A 16,065-nucleotide genomic window follows, 5' to 3' on the forward strand; every position below is an offset into this window, starting at 1 on the left:
TTTGTCTTGTTTTGACTTTAGTAAGTTATCTATTTAGCATGATGCTGACTTTTGAGGTAAAGATACACGCACATACAGCATGTTAAGGAAGCATCTACCTATTCTTATTTTATTAAAAAAAAGTATTTACTAAATTCAACAACTCTTCTTGATTAAAAAAAACAAAAATAATTCTAAAATGCATATATTATATGTCTAAAATTTATAAATGGTCCACCTCAAAAAAAATATTTAAAAAACCCCAAAATACATGTATATAATGTCTGAGTCATTTAATTCAAGAATATGAAAATGTTTTGACTAAGCCACTATGATCATCTGCAGTCAGCAATATTGTTCAGTGAAAATAATTAATGGGTATCAAGATCATAGATAAATATGATAATGTTATAAAGATAATACAAATTGGTCTCTGCTTGTCCAACAGGGAATACAATTACACATTTCATGTAATACGTTGCCTAATGAGTCATTCCACATACCAAGTTTATTCCATGGCTGAAAAAGAAGTCTCTCTGTTTCTAAAATGGTCTCTATTTGATTTGATGGAAACTCTCCTAATCTTCTGAATTAATAAAACCTCAGGGGCTTCCTTGGTGGCGCAGTGGTTGAGAATCTGCCTGCTAATAAAGGGGACACGGGTTCGAGCCCTGGTCTGGGAAGATCCCACATGCCGCGGAGCAACTAGGCCCGTGAGCCACAATTACTGAGCCTGCGCGTCTGGAGCCTGTGCTCCGCAACAACAGAGGCCGCGATAGTGAGAGGCCCGCGCACCGCGATGAAGAGTGGCCCCCGCTTGCCGCAACTGGAGAAAGCCCTAGCACAGAAACGAAGACCCAACATAGCAATCAATCAACTAATCAATAAATAAATCTTAAAAAAAAAAAAAAAGATAGCGCTAAAAAAATAAAAATAAAAAATAAAAATAAATAAATAAATAAATAAATAAAACCTCAGGAGTATATGAACTATGAGCTATTCCTTAATCATCTGTTAGGTTTGAAAATATTTATGTTTGTTTTATTTTTTGGGGGGAGAGACAAAGTATAATGCAGATATGAGGTAGAACTTAAAGAATTCATAAGAAAGAAATAATGACTTTTCTATCTAGCTGACATTAAGTATGACCTAAATTACCGGGCACAAGGAAGGCCTAAAACGTATGTAAGTCCACACACTTAACCACCTCAAACAAAGGAAAACATGTCCCTTCCTCCTTTTTCAACCAAAGACTACAGCTTGATCTTCTGTGGTTTCCTTTCTCCTTTAAGATTGTCTACCATTTTCATCTAAATCTAATCTAAAAATGTCTGGGAGAAAGTATACAAAATATGATCTGAATTGGGCCTAACATATACAGGAATAGGCCTGGTTCTTTTTGCACTTTAGGTTTTTGAAGTGTGGGCGAAGCGAAACAGAAGCTGCAGGTTCAAATCCCCACAAATGTCAGGGGAGGTGTGGATACATCTGCTGACCAATATCCATCATATGAGTCACAAATGCTCTTAACTACTTCATAAGAATGTTCTCACTGGAGTAGAGGAATGGAAAGAGATCCCAAGTGTAAAATGATAGAAAGATGGTTACACTTACATAACTGACAGTACCCTCAAACCCAAGAGGTTCTTTTCTGTCATCTAGAAGAGCCAGGATCAAAGAAAAGCAGGTGAACACCTATCTATTCTCTCTACAAATAATTTGATAATTGAACCATGATTTTGGCAATTTGAAGGCTACATACAGAAGAAAAGGTTTAACAATCTGTAAGTAACAAAACCTTTTCAAGTAAAGTCATAGTTATAAAGTTATCTATCATTATTATATCTGCCCAAGAAAATGCAAGTCTTTATTCTTACATTACCACTGAAATGTATCATCAAATTTTAAAAGAAATTTGAGTGCTTAAAAGAAGTTCTTAAAAATTTTTGTGGCTTCCCCATTCCCATTCCCATTCATATGCAGAAAATATTCTCTTTAAGATGACAAATAACCTTTTAATTGCCAAATCCAGTAGAATCTTTTCCGTTTGAATCCTATAATGATTTCTCTGTGACATCTGACAATGCTGATTATTCTCCCAACTATACCATTTTCTCCTCTATTTTCTCAACTAAGACCAATTCTTCTCAGTCTTCTTTCCTGATTCCTCTTTTTCCGAAGGCATACTTCCCATTCCCCTAATGCTGTCCTTCCCTGAGACTCAGTTCTCAGCTGCTTTAAAGTTACAGAGAGCTTCTTCCCCAAAAGGCCTGTCTTTCTTGGGCAACCTATATCCACTGAATAATTTACAGGGAACTATAAAGACTCAGCCAATTTAACTAAATGAGTAACAATTCTGATGGGCTATAGACTTTCCAGAACTCCTAGTGCGGCTGGCTGAGGCTTTGGCCTGCAGTGCAAACTGACTTCTCCCTCTGCCTAACCCTGCTTCCTCCAGCTCCGCCCCCAAAGGTGTTAATCCTTAGTACATCTTGCATTATACATCCATTCTGTCTCAGTCCCTGTTTCTGGAAAATACAATGTGTTGCATGGCAATGGATAAATGGAACAATGGGCTGGCAAATTCCATTTTCTGACATAAGAAGCAAAATAACATCTGGTGTTCAGAACCACTCTGAGTCAGTGACATCTTGCAAATAAGGCGGCAGCCAGCCAACCAGATACCAAGTATTGTCAATAAAGGAAGTGAAAGGGAAATTCGGGCAAAACATTAGTTCCAACCTTGACAATCCATGAAAACTAAGAAAGAGACAGAAATGTTTAGAAGAGATAAAAATCTCTACATTATCACTGTAAAAAAGTATTATTCAAGTTTCTTCCTAATTTGAATATGAATTGTACCACTTATCATGAATTAAAGTTTCTGTAATCTGCAGTTTTCCTTGTCCCCAAGGAAAAGCATTATTTGACTTAAAAGGAACATCTGACTTAAAACATTTGACTTAAAAGGAACAACATTATTTAAAACTAAGTCAAAATTAATATTTATAATGATACATATTTTTATTTACAACATTAAGACTAAAAAAGCATCCCAAAACAATGACCACACTGAAAGGGCAATATTCTATAGGTCATTTTTACTTTAATACTTCAGTAGAATATATCAGTACCAGAGCATGACTATTATAATTATTATTCCTATAATAGTAAAATGTGGATAAAAGAACATTAGTTAACCTTCAAAGCAGTAGTTTTCAACACTGGCTGGACAACAAAATCAACTGTAGAGGTTATTTAACTATATGTACCTCGGCCCCAGTCCAGACACCACAAATCAGAATACTGCATAGGGATTGGTTACTGAGAATACTAATTTAGGACACGTATCTCTCCTTCCATCAACCTCACGTCAATGTCTCCGATTTGGTTCCTTTTCATCATTTATACAGGTTGGGGAAGTAGGCTCTCACAATAGAATGCTTTTATTTTCTGGTCTTCCTACTCCTCCTCTTTATATACCCATACAGAAGAAAATCAGCATATAGTATTATAATTTTCCAACTAAAATGTTTATTAAAAGTATATCTTAGGAGCTTCCCTGGTGGCGCAGAGGTTGAGAATCTGCCTGCCAATGCAGAGGACACGGGTTCGAGCCCTGGTCTGGGAAGATCCCACGTGCCGCGGAGCAGCTGGGCCCGTGAGCCACAATTACTGAGCTTGCGCGTCTGGAGCCTGTGCTCCGCAACAAGAGAGGCCACAATAGTGAGAGGCCCGCGCACCGCGATGAAGAGTGGCCCCCGCTTGCCGCAACTAGAGAAAGCCCTTGCACAGAAACGAAGACCCAATACAGCCATAAATAAATAAAATTAAAAAAAAAAAAAGAACCGTGTGCTCTGACATATCTCAAAATGGTTCCTTTAAAAAAAAAAAGTATATCTTAATTTTGTCAAATACATATTATATCAGTAATAAAGAAGAGAAAACCCACACTGGAAAATTAAGTCACAAACTGCCTTTCTGTTAGTCATACATTTGAATTTTTAATAGGAACATTAATTTGAAGCTCATCTTACAATTAAAAAAAGTTATTCATAACGTTCTGTCAATAAACTTTTCTCAAACTTATCTTTCCCAACAGTGGCTGCCCAAATCCTGATCTTTTACATATCCTTCAAAAAACCATCTAGATACAATCCACAAGAGGAAACAAGTAAAACTGACAACCCACACCTACAGTGTAACTCAAAGAAAGTCTACCACAAAATTAAAATCACTTCTAATTATAGAAATAAATATTCAAATCCAGCAGATCAAACTCTAGAGTGCATGTGGAAAGGAAGACCTGGGAAAGAGACTATGGGAAAAAGAAGAAAAGAGCAGAAAGTCCAGGGATGATGAAATGTAGACTAAACTACTACCCACTGTCACTGAAAGAAAAAGTCCTACTACGAGTGGGGTAAGATGTAACAATGGGGGAAACTGGGTAACGGGTACATGAGATCTTTTTGTACTGTCTGTAATTTCCTGTGAATTTAAAATGATTTCAAAATAAAAAGTTTCTTTTTTTTAAAGCCCGCCTCAAAAAATTACCTTGAGAAAATTTATGGGCTTATTATCTTCTGCTCCTCATTGTCTTGTTATACATTAACATAATCTCTTTAACACATATTTATATTTACTTAAACAGTATATCACTAAAGAGAAAAACCTTCTAAAACTGTGTACCAGTCAATAGTATCTGATTTTCATCAGTGGACCGCCTATGACCTTGTCCTTCTCAGCCCAGTCGTTTCTCACATTCCCTTTTGCCCATGATCTTTGCCTCCGCTCCTCTGGATAAATCCCAGTTGGCCTAAACTGCAAGAATAATTGCCTTCTCTTCTGAGAACCGCCTTTGACACTACAGGCACACCTCAGAAATACTGCAGGTTAGGTTCCGGACCACTTCAATAAAGCTGATATCACAATAAAGGAAGTCACATGAATTTTTCTGGTTTCCCAGTGCATATAAAAGTCTAGTGAGTGTGCAATAGCATTACATCTAAAAAAAACAATGTACATATCTGAATTTAAAAATGCTTTATTACTTAAAAATGCTAACCATTATCTTACAATGCAAGGTTGCCATAACCTTCAATTTGTAAAGAGCTCAGTATCTTTGATGTGTAATAAAGCAAAGCACAATAAAACAAGGTGTCTATCCCTATATTCCCTCCACCAGACCTATCTTGCTAAAGCTCTATAAAAACTGCCTTTCTTTCCTACGGTAATGTCTAAGTCAGCTTGGGCTACCATGACAAATACCATAAACTGGGTGGCTTAAACAACAGAAATTTATTTTCTCACAGTGCTAGAGGCTGGGATGTCCAAGATCAAGGTCCAGCAGGGTTTGGCTTGTAGTTAGGACTATTTTCCTGGCTTGCAGATGTCTGTCCTCTAGTTGTGTCTTCACATGGCCTTTCCTTGGTGTGTTCAGAGAGAGAGAGAGAGAGAGAAGGAGAGGGAGAGAAGGAGGGGGAGGGAGGGAGAGAGAGAAGGAGAGGGAGAGAAGGAGGGGGAGAGAGGGAGAGGGAGAGCGCGCCTGTGCGCCCTCTCTGCTGTCTCCTTTTATAAGGGCACGAATCCCATCATGAGGACCCTATCATAATGACATCATCTAACCTAATTACTTCCTAAAGGCACACTGGGGATTAAGAGCTTCAACATATGAACTGGGGGGGGGGGGGGGCGGCGGGGGGGACACATATCCTCATTCCATAACAAGTAGAATATTCCTTAAAACCTCCTCATGTACTAGCACTCTGAATCAAGGCTTATTTATGCTTAGCACTTACCTAACTGATGTTATTCTACAGTTTCTATTAATTAATTAATCAACTAACAATTGAATACTATGTACCACAGATTGTACTTGGTGCTAGGGTTATCAAATATATATCTGAGATTAACCAAGGCATTTCTACGGCTAAAATTAAATAATGAGAAATAGGGGGGAAATAGTTAGTTAATGGGTAAAACTTATCTATTTTAAAATATCATATAAGAAATGCTAATGAATAATCATGAATAGTTTAATAGATTTTTCTTTTCAATAAATATATGACTTGATACTGTGATTTTTATATTATATATACACAATACAGTCATATTTATTGATAACGTAATGGTTCCTTCAACATTTCATGGTGTTCCACAAAGTTCATTTAACACCTATCAGAACTCTGCATTGGTTTTAGATACCATGAAGCAGAAGTGAGACCATTTGAACCAAAACCCAGCATGTTCTGTTTCATAATGAAATCAGCCACCAACTTGCAAGAAAATGATCAGACATATTTTGCATCCTTCTGAAGATTCTTCAAATAATTCTCAAACAGACGGTACTACCATAACAATATGAAATTACTTTAAAATGTATTTATATACTGTTATGTTATGCAGGCACTTCTGTCTTCATTGGAATCTATTTGTTTCAAAATTTATACTTATTCACTTGACTTTTTTTGATAAATACAATACCATATTGTAAAAGTTAACACATCTCTTGAAACAAGTAATTAAAGCACATAATCATTAATGAGTCACAGATTTTTCTGGATCAGCAAGTAAAACAACTAATTGCCACATACTAAAGAGATGCTCAAAATGAAAAGAATATAAACAAGATGAAAGAAATTCACAGGAATATGGCTACTAAAGCCTGGGATACTTGTATTTTACATGCAAAGTAAATTTCAAGGCAAAAAAGAAAAGCACCCTTAGTGATGAGAAGGACCTCTAAATCATGACTAAAAGAAAATTATTTCACCAGTAACATATAACAAGTAAATTTGTAATACTTCACTTCCCTAAGGAAAAAGGAAGTGAGGGAGGATGCCGTTATGACTATATAGTTCTTCCCTTCTCGCCTCACCTCCCTACCAGATGCAGAGTCCCAGAACCAGGGCTCCAACTGTAGGTGCCAGAAGCAAGGATAATTCCTAAGAAGGAATTCTAGCCTTTAAACCTTAATGTCAGTACTCCTAAGGGCCTGATAGGGTGAGTCGTGCCATCATTCCATCTAGTAAAACCAAGGCTGGCAAGGAATACTGCTGGATTCCTTGGTGGTTGAGATAGCCCACTATTTCTGTATCTATGCAACCCTACACTGCATCAATGCATTGAGATGGAGGCACTTGCTACACTAGTATTGCTGCTGTCAATTTGGACCAGCACAGTGGCCAAACCTAACATTCTTTCCAAAGGACCAAAAGTTTGGGCAAAACTAAGTGACAAATAGAGAGAAGGAAAAGTAACAGCTAAGGATAAAAGAATGAATAAATGGGTTATGCAATAAGGGAAATTCACTATTATTATATTGATGCTCTGTGAGAGGCTCAGAGCAAGATATGATATTGTCTTGGGAGATTGGGATTGACATATATACACTAATATGTATAAAATGGATAACTAATGAACCTGCTGTATAAAAAAATAAATAAAATAAAATTCAAAAATTCAAAAAAGATATGATATTGTCTCTTAGCTCAGTTACACCAAATACCAGAATGGGTGAAGCCGTATGTTGCTGAAACAACTGCCTGCCTTCGGAACCTGGCATGATCAAATGGAATTCTGCGCACCTGAGTGGCATCACTCTGGGAGACAATGTAGTCATATGAAATGATGATGGACTAGATGGCTGATGAGTCGGTGGGACACGGGTAACATGCCAGCATCTTCTGACTCCCCACACTGCCATATGGTGTTAACACTGGCCTTGCTGATAAGATTCAACCACATTATGTGAACAGGCCTTTTGATAATAGTGATATTAATAATTAAATGTACTGGGAGATTTAGTTAAAGCCTCCTCAGGATCTAATAAAATGGTCAGCCGGAGGAAGAACTAGATTTCGTTAACCATCAGCTTAGTCTCTATGCTAAACAGTTCTGCACAAGTTTATCATATGGTACAAATAACAATAGATCAAAGGGGAAAAACAAGCAATTAAAATAGTAGTACAAAAATATGAGAATGTATGTAATGGCCTTATAAGATGAATTAGTGGTTTCTTTAAATTTATCCCTACCCAACACTGGACTCCTCCAAATGACAGACATATTCACTATGATATTATTGCTGTGTCCATCCTATAAATGCTACACTAAATGTAATACCAAAAAAAAATTATCATTTTGTTGTAAGAGAGCCTTGGCTAAAGGCCAGGAAGTGGCCTGTACAGTGAAGAACTAATCTTACCCAATGAGAGGTCTGGCCTTTGCTGCAGCTGCTGGGAGGTGATCTCTAGGTTCTTGGAATATCATGCCTAATAGGAGTATCTTTGTCTGGGGCCTTGAGCCACCAAACAGATTGACAATGTAATCTATGATGGATATAATTTATTTGGGCCATGTAGTATCAGTTTTATCTCCGAAAGGGACTGGAAACTAAAGGGATCATCCCAACCTCAGGGAAGGGCTGGAGACTGAAGATCAGTCCTGCAGGCAGTATGTGACTGAGCAACCCCCAAAACTCTGGAAACCAAACGCTCAGGTGAGTTTCCTCGGTTGGCAATACTCCATTCGTACTGTCTCATGGATGCCGGGAAAGTAAAGCTGCCCTAATTTCACAAGGAGAACAGGAGAGAAGCTCTGGGTTTCGTACTTCTCCTGAAATCTGCCTTGTGCACATCTTCTCTTAGGTGATTTTAATCTGTACCCTTTCCATGTAATAAACTGTAACTGGAGGTAGAACAGCTTTCAGTGAGTCCTGTTGAGTCCTTCTCGCAAATTATTAAAACTAAAAGTGGTTTTGGGGATGCCCCCGAACCTGTAATTGGTGCCAGAAGTAAGGGTAGTCTTTTGAGACTGTTCCTTTTAACTGTGAAGTTGGCCCAAATTCCTTGCAGTTACTGAAATGCCAAATGCACTGTAATATGATGACTATCTTTATATAAAACGATCCCTGTAACGGTGCACATCCCAACTTCACCTACAACTCTAGTTTGACAATTTCTAACTATAAAATTATCTATTCTTTAGTAATTTCAAGATATTATACAAATACCTCCTCCATTAGCAGCATCAAAAATTCTAGTTTTCAGGGCTTCCCTGGTGGCGCAGTGGTTGAGAATCTGCCTGCCAATGCACGGGACACGGGTTCGAGCCCTGGTCTGGGAGGATCCCACATGCCGCGGAGCAACTAGGCCCGTGAGCCACAACTACTGAGCCTGCGCGTCTGGAGCCTGTGCTCCGCAACAAGAGGGGCCGCGACAGTGAGAGGCCCGCGCACCGCAATGAAGAGTAGCCCCCGCTCACCGCAGCAAGAGAAAGCCCTCGCACAGAAACGAAGACCCAACACAGCCAAAAATAAATAAATAAATAAATAAATAAAAAATTCTAGTTTTCAAATGAGACTCAGGACTGTGGGGGACTGAAGGGAGTTTTATCTTAGAGTCAGGCTTCAAAGTTTTTCTATCTCATTGTAAAAGTGTAATGATTTTACATATACCAAGAGAATAACAGACAAATCATACCACAAATCCAAGCTTAAAGAGACGCGATCTGCCTGAAGGCCTTGTGGAGGCTGAGCACATACCTATCCTTCATAAAATCTTATGGGATAAGGGATAAAAAACTCTTTAGAATTGAATTCTGTGTTATTTCCCTCAACCACTTCTATTAAAATAGGTTGGATCCATTTCCTGTAATGCATCAGTACACTTTACCCAAGAGTTAACCATATTATATAAAACAGTACTAACATTAAGTAGATGAGGTTAATAAAAACTGTAATCATAAATCTTGAATATTGAATAAATTCCATGAGGAAAAAGTACGAGTTATGAGGAAATCCATGAATAACAAGTGAATTATTTTTTGCCTTTTATTTTTGGACTAGGGTAAGGAGAGAATACTTCAGAAAACATACTTTCCATCCTAAGAATTTATTTAAGCCAGTACTTAATGTTTAAAACAAACACAGCAAAGCACACATACTCCATTACATTCCACAAAACCGACCTAATTTGCCTTCAGAGACAGATTCTATCCAACAAAAAGTTAGGGTGCCTGAGACCTTAGGATCCTTGTCTGATCTAAAATGTGAGCATTTTTACATGAATAAGCTATACCAAGTAAAACAACTAAAGGTAAGCATGAAAAATATGAAAACATAATGACAACTTCTGCTCATTAGTTATTTTTTCCTGGTTTAGGTTCTTTACTTTTAATTGCAAGTTCTATCTCATGATTCTTTACTCGTACCTATATTTTGCCAGTGTTTTATTGTATGCATTTTAAACTACCTAAATCCATTATGGAATGAGGTGAGAAAGAAAGGAATAAATTAAATGACTAGATACATAACTACACTATGAGGAAATACAACCCAGTGGGCACTACACAATAAATGATGTAACTCTTTTTTAAGCCTATGTGTAGTCTAAATAATAGATGCAACAGTAACTGTTCCTAAAATATGACTTGACAATGGGAATGCTATGTTGCAGCAACCTATTAACCCATAACCCAGTAAGAAGACCTTGAAAAAAACACAAGGTTCCCTGTCTAGAGGAAGAAAACCTCCAGAGATACATAATAAAATATATCCACTGGGGCTTCCCTGGTGGCGCAGTGGTTGAGAATCTGCCTGCCAATGCAGGGGACACGGGTTCGAGCCCTGGTCTGGGAAGATCCCACATGCCACGGAGCAACTGGGCCCGTGAGCCACAATTACTGAGCCTGCGCGTCTGGAGCCTGTGCTCTGCAACAAGAGAGGCCGCGATGGTGAGAGGCCCGCGCACCGCGATGAAGAGTGGTCCCCACTTGCCGCAACTAGAGAAAGCCCTCGCACAGAAACGAAGACTCAGCACAGTCATAAATAAATAAATAAATAAATAAATAAAAGAACGTGAATTTCTAAAAAAAAAAATATATATATATATCCACTGAATACATTAGATGAAAACATCACAGTCTCTGCCTTCCTCTAGTGGAAAAATGAGGCAAATATAAAAATAAATAAGTAATTTGATAATGTACACTATCCTATACCTTAACAAAGCATGTAACAAATTACAAAGTGATCATTCATTACACATATTCTTTATATTAGTTCATTTGCATATATATATTTGTTTACATTAGTTCATCCGTACCATCCTCAGGAAAGTGATGTGCCTTGAGTGAGTCTATATCCCATAATTGGGTTGACTATAGTGGACCCTTTAGATATGAAAACTCATGTCTTTTAGCTCTATAGATGCTTTCAAGACTACTTCATTATCCTTTCTATTAATTGATTATAAGGTGCTAAGTGTGATTTTCTTTGAATTTATATTGTTTTGGTGCTGCAATTGTTGATTCTATAAATTCATGTATTTCTCCAAAGTTGAGAAGTTTAGGGCTGTTCCTAAACTTCTGTTCCCTCCCTGCTCTCTTTCTGGGACTCCAATTATATATATGATAGATCTTTTTATTAACCTTTATTTTTTCAATCTTTTCATCTCTGTTCTTCATAGGATACTTCCACTGATCTATATTCAATTTCACTGACTTTTTCCTATAAACCTCCTTTTGATATTGAAACCACTCAGTGAATTTTTATTAGAGATACTGTATTTTTCTGCTCTGTAAGTCCCATTGGTTCTTTTATATTATCTATTTCATTGCAGAGATTTTCCATCATTCATTCATTTCAAACGTGTTTTCCTTTACTTTGTGGAGTATATTTAAAGTAAGTCCTTCTTTAAAGGTTTTGTCTGATAATTCTTAGTCCTAATGACTCTTCAGGTGGATAAGTCAACTATTTTTTCTCTTGAGACTGAATCATAATTTCCTGATAGATTAATTTGGGGTTGTATCGTGTGCACTGTGATGTTATGTCATGTACACTCTGAGTTCTATCAAAAATCTCTGGAAAATGTTAGCGTTTTAGTTTTAAGAGACAGTCAACCTGGTTGAGACAACACAACTGAACCTCAAAAATACTAAGCTAAGTGAAATAAGGCAGTCAAACAAGACATGTTATATGATTTCATTTATATTAAATGTCCAGAACAGGCAAATCTATGCAGATAGAAAGTAGATTAATGGTTGCTTAGGGCTGGGGAAATAGGGGAACATGGAGGTGAGAACTTAAAGGTATGGGGTTTCTTTTTTTTTTTTTTAAGAATTTATTTATTTATTTACTTATTTATTTATTTTTTGGCTGTGTTGGGTCTTCATTGCTGCACACAGGCTTTCTCTAGTTGTGGTGAGCAGGAGCTACTCTTCGTTGCAGTGAGCAGGCTTCTCATTGCTGTGGCTTCTGTTGTTGCAGAGCACTGGCTCTAGGCATGCGGGCTTCAGTAGCTGTGGCTCATGGGCTCTAGAGCGCAGGCTCAGTAGTTGTCGTGCACAGGCTTAGTTGCTCCACGGCATGTGGGATCTTCCCGGACCAGGGCTCAAACCCATGTCCCCTGCATTGGCAGGTGGATTCTTTTTTTTTTTTTTTTTTTTTTTTTTGGCAGGTGGATTCTTAACCACTGTGCCACCAGGGAAGCCCCTGGGGTTTCTTTTTGAAGTGATGAAAATGGTTTAAAGTGGGCTGAGGTGGACAGAGTTCCCAAGATGGTGGAGTAGGAAGACCCTGAGCTCACCTCCTCTCATGGGCAAATCAAAATTACAACTATTTATAGAACAACTATTGATGCAAAACTGGAACCTACCAGAAAAGATCACTACAACTAAAGATATAAAGAAGGAACCACAATGAGTCGGGTAGGAGAGGCGGAGTCATGGTATAGCAAAGACCCGTATCTCAGGGTGGCTGACACACAAACGGGAGGGTAATTACAATTGCAGAGGTTCTCCCCAAGGAGCGAGGGGTCTGAGCCCCTCATTGGGCTCCTGAGCCCAGGAGTCCCGTATTGGGAAGAGGAGCCCCCAGAATGTTTAGCCTTGAAGGCCAGTGGGTCTTACTTTTGGGAGACCAGAGGGCTGTGGGAAATACAGATTCTATTCTTAAAGGGCACACACAAAATCTCACATTCTCCAGGACCCAGGGCAGAAGCAGTAATCTGAAAGGAGCCTGGGTCAGACCTACCTGCTGATCTTGGAGAGTCTCCTGGAGAGGCAGGAAGTGACGGAAACTTCACTCTGGGGACTTAGACACTGGCAGCAGCCAATTTGGGGAGCTCCATTCTACCACGTGGACACTAGTGCTGGCAAGCACCATTTTGGAATCCTCCCTCTAGCTTATTAGCCCCAGGATCCAGTCCTACTCACTAGCAGGCTGACACAAGCTTTGGGACACCCTGTACCCCACAGCCAGCTGCGTCAGGAGCCAGCCCCACCCACAGCAGTCCGACACCAGCTCTGGTACCTCTAGCTCTGCTGCCAGACCCCAGGACCCAGCTCGGCCCACCAGTGGGCCAGCATTAACCCCAGGACCTGGCTCCACCTACCAGTGGGTGAGCAACAGCTCTGGAATTGCCTAGACCCAGACCCCACCCAACGAGCCAGCACTAGCCCTGGGGCCCCCTGGAGTTCTACAGCCAGCTGCCTTGTGACCTGACCCCACCAACCATGCCTACAAGACCATCCACAGTATTCAGCCCACCACAACAGAAGGATCCACACAGCCCACATAGGGGCACCCCTACAGCATATAGCTCTGGTGACCAAAGGGGAGTCAAATAGGACATCTCCTACAGAAGGCCACTTCTCCAAGGTTGGGAAATATAACTAACCTCCCAGATACATAGAAACAAAGACAGCAAATTAGGCAAATTGAGGTGACAGAGGAACATGTTCCAAATGAAGAAACAAGATAAAATGCCAGACGAATTAAGCAAAGTGTAGACAGGCAACCTTCCCAAGAAAGAGTTCAAGGATGAACTCTTTCTCTCAACAAACAAAATGAACTCTTTATTCCCAACAAACAAAAGTCCAGGACCAGATGTCTTCACACGTGAATTCTACCAAATATTTAAAGAAGAGTTAACACCTGCACTTCTCAAATTATTCCAAAACACTGAAGAGGAAGGAAGACTTCCTCTACATCCTACAGGCCCAGCATCATCCTGACACTAAAACCAGACAACAATATCACAAAAAAAGAAAACTACAGGCCAATGTCACTGATGAACATAGACATAAAAATTCCCAACAAAATATTAGTTAATCATATCCAGCAACACATTAAAAGGATCATATACCATGGTCAAGTGGGTTTTATCGCAGGGATGCAAGGATGGTCCAATATCTGCAAATCAAAGTGATATACCACATTAACAAATTGAAGAACAAAAATCATATGATGAGCTCAATAGATGCAGAAAAAGCTTTTGACAAAATTCAACACTGATTTATAATAAAAACTCTCCACAAAGAGGGCACAGAGGGAATATGCCTCAACATAATAAAGGCCATATATGATAGGTCCACAGCTAACATCATACTCAGTGGTGAAAAGCTGAAAGCATTTCCCGTAAGATCACGAACAAGACAAGGATGCCCACTCTTGCCATTTTTACTCAATATAATATTAGAAGTCCTAGCCACAGCAATCAGACAAGAAAAAGAAATAAAAAGGATTTGAATTGGAAGGGAAGAAGTAAAACTGTCACTTTTTGCAGATGACATGATACTGTACATAGAAAATCCTAAAAACACCACCAAGAAACTACTAGAGTTCATCAATGAATTTAGTAAAGTTGCAGGATACAAAATTAATTTACAGAAATCTGTTGCATTTCCATACACTAACAACAAACTGTCAGAAAGAGAAATTAAGGAAACAATCCCATTTACAATCTCATCAGAAGAATAAAATACCTGGGAATAAACCTAACTAAGGCAGTAAAAGACCTGTACTCAGAAAACTATAAGATATTGACGAAAGAAACTGAAGACAACACAAACAGATGGAAAGATATACTGTATTCATGGAGTGGAAGAATATCGTAAAAATGACCATACTATGCAAGCCAATCTACAGATTCAATGCAATCACTATCAACATACCCATGGCATTTTTCACAGAACTAGAACAACTTAAAATTTGTATGGAAACACAAAAGGCAAAGGCAATAAAAGCAAAAATAAACAAATGGGATCTAATTAGATTTAAAAGCATTTGCACAGCAAAGGAAATTTGACAGAATGAAAAGACAACCTACTGAATGGGAGAAAATATTTCACCAAAACTGATATGAGCAATAAGGGGTTAATATCCAAAATATATAAACAGCTCATGCAACTCAATATCAAGAAAACAAACAACCCAATTTAAAAGGGGGCATAAGACCCAAATACACATTTTTCCAAAGAAGACATACAGATGGCCAACAGGCACAAAAGAGATGCTCAACATCATTAATCAGCAGAGAAATGCAAATTAAAACCACAATGAAATAATCACCTCACACCTATCAGGATGGATAACATCAAAAAGACCACAAATAACACATGTTGGCAAGGATGTGGAGAAAAGGGAACCCTCATACACTGTTGGCGGGAATGTAAACTGGTACAGCCACTGTGGAAAACAGTGTGGATGTTCCTCAAAAAGCTAAAAATAGAACTATCCTATAATCCAGCAAGTCCATGCCTGGGTATGTATCTGAAGAAAACAAAAACACTAATTTGAAAAGATATATGCACCCCGATGTTCACAGCAGCATTATTTACAATAGCCAAAATACGGACACAACCTAATTGTCTATCAACAGATGAATGGATAAAGATGTGGTATACACACACACACACACACACACACACACAATGGAATACTATTCAGCCATTAAAAAGAGTGAAATTTTGCCATTTGCAACAACATGGATGGACCTGGAGTGTATCGTGCTTAGTGAAATAAGTCAGACAGAGAAAGACAGATACTGTATGTTATCACTTATATGTGGAATCTAAAAAATAAATGAATGAATATAACAAAAAAGAAACAGACTCACAGATATAGAGAACACACTAGTAGTTACCAGTGGAGGTGGGGGGTAAGATAGGGGTAGGGGATTAAGAGATACAAACTACTATGTATAAAATAAATAAACTACAAGGATATATTGTACAGCACAGGGACTACAGCCAATATTTTATAATAACCACAAATAGAGTATAATCTATAAAAACTTTGAATCA

At 38.4% G+C, this 16,065-nt stretch overlaps 1 protein-coding gene and 1 long non-coding RNA gene across 14 annotated transcripts in view; one reads left to right on the forward strand and one right to left on the reverse strand.

Moving 5' to 3' along the window:
- LOC309605637 overlaps positions 1-16,005 on the forward strand; it is a 90,694-nt gene extending 74,689 nt beyond the window's left edge. Inside the window, exon 2 of the long non-coding RNA XR_014231463.1 lies at positions 12,399-16,005. This is a non-coding gene — a long non-coding RNA (uncharacterized lncRNA). The remainder of the gene's footprint in view (positions 1-12,398) is intronic.
- Positions 1-16,065, reverse strand: part of LOC309604882 (serine/threonine-protein kinase MRCK alpha) — a 319,353-nt gene that overhangs the window by 172,803 nt on the left and 130,485 nt on the right. The window lies entirely within an intron of this gene.

This window comes from Balaenoptera borealis (genome assembly GCF_965194805.1).
Source record: "Balaenoptera borealis genome assembly, chromosome: 1".
NCBI lineage: Eukaryota > Metazoa > Chordata > Mammalia > Artiodactyla > Balaenopteridae > Balaenoptera > Balaenoptera borealis.